Raw genomic sequence first — 1,571 nt, forward strand, 5'->3', positions numbered from 1 at the left:
CTACCTGTTGCCAAGAACTGACTCATTGGAAAAGACCCTGATGCTGGGAAAGATTGAAGGTGGGAAGAGAAGGGGACGACAGGAGAATAGATGGTTGGATGGAATCCCCGACTCAATGGACATGAGTTTGATTAAGTTCCAGGAGTTGGTGATGGACAGGGAAGCCTGGCGTGCTGCAGTCCATGGGGATGCAGAGAGTCAGATACAACTGAGCAACTGAAGTGGACTGAGCCGCCAAATATATATTCTTTTGCAGATTGTACAAATGTGGAACACCTCACATATGTGCCTGTCATCCTTGCTCAGAGGCTTTGCTAATCTTCTGTATATTGTTCCAGTTTTAGTATACATGCTCCTTACTCCAGCTTCCAACATATATTCTTAAAAGTAAACCTATCCCTTCTAAAGGAAACTCAAGTAATGTTTTCTGTGCATGTAATGTGGATATTGGGCTAGAGCAGATCTTTTTTTCAGTTGATATTGTATATTCATTGTGGGGATCTTGCCCACTTTCTTTTTATTTTTTAAAATATTTATTTTTATTTATTTGACTGTACCAGATCTTAGCTGCTACATGAAAACTCTAGGCCTGGCATGTGGGCTCTAATTCCCTGGCCAGGGATAGAACTTGGGCCCCCTGCACTGAGAGCTTGGTCTTAACTACTGGACCACCAGGGAAATCCCTCTTGTCCACTTTTTGTGTGATACAACATGATCACTTGGCTCCTTTTGAGACCAGAGAGGGAAAGAATAATACCGTAGTTTAGCCTAATATAAAACATTAATAAATGCTTTCGAATTTGCCAGCATCAATTGGATCATCGAAAAAGAGAGTGGCAGAAAAACATCTACTTTTGCTTTATTGATTACCCCAAAGCCTTTGACTGTGTGGATCACACAGACTGTGGACAATTCTTCAAGAGATGGGAATACCAGACCACTTGACCTGCCTCCTGAGAAATCTGTATGCAGGTCAAGAAACAGCAGTTAGAACCAGACATGAAACAATGGACTGGTTCCAAATTGGGAATGGAGTACATCAAGGCTATATAATGCCACTCTGCTTATTTAACTTATATGTAGATACATCATGCAAAATGCCGGGCTGGATGAAGCACAAGCTGGAATCAAAATTGCCGGGAGAAATACCAATAACCTCAGATATGCAGATGACACCACCCTCATGGCAGAAAGCAAAGAAGAACTAAACAGCCTCTTGATGAAAGTGAAAGAGGAGAGTGAAAAAGCTGGCTTAAAACTCAGTATTAAAAAACCTAAGATCATGGCATCCAGTCCCATTACTTCATGGCAAATAGATGGGGAAACAATGGAAACAGTGACAGACTTTATTTTATTGGGCTCCGAGATCACTGCAGATGGCGACTGCAGCCATTAAATTAAAAGACGCTTGATCCTTGGAATAAAAGCTATGATCAACCTAGACAGCATATTAAAAAGCAGAGACGTTACTTTGCCAACAAAGGTCCTTCTAATCAAAACTTCGGTTTTTCCAGTAGTCATGTATGGATGTGAGAGTTGGACTATAAAGAAAGCTGAGTGCCGAAGAATTG

General features: G+C 41.2%; 1 non-coding gene across 1 annotated transcript; it reads right to left on the reverse strand.

Annotated features, from left to right (window-relative positions):
* Positions 1–261: 261 nt before the first annotated feature.
* On the reverse strand, positions 262–368 carry LOC129627469 (U6 spliceosomal RNA). The gene has a single exon (XR_008702617.1). It is a non-coding gene; the product is annotated as a U6 spliceosomal RNA (small nuclear RNA).
* Between the last annotated feature and the right edge of the window lie 1,203 nt (positions 369–1,571).

The sequence above is a fragment of the Bubalus kerabau genome, chromosome 14 (assembly GCF_029407905.1).
Source record: "Bubalus kerabau isolate K-KA32 ecotype Philippines breed swamp buffalo chromosome 14, PCC_UOA_SB_1v2, whole genome shotgun sequence".
Taxonomy (NCBI): domain Eukaryota; kingdom Metazoa; phylum Chordata; class Mammalia; order Artiodactyla; family Bovidae; genus Bubalus; species Bubalus kerabau.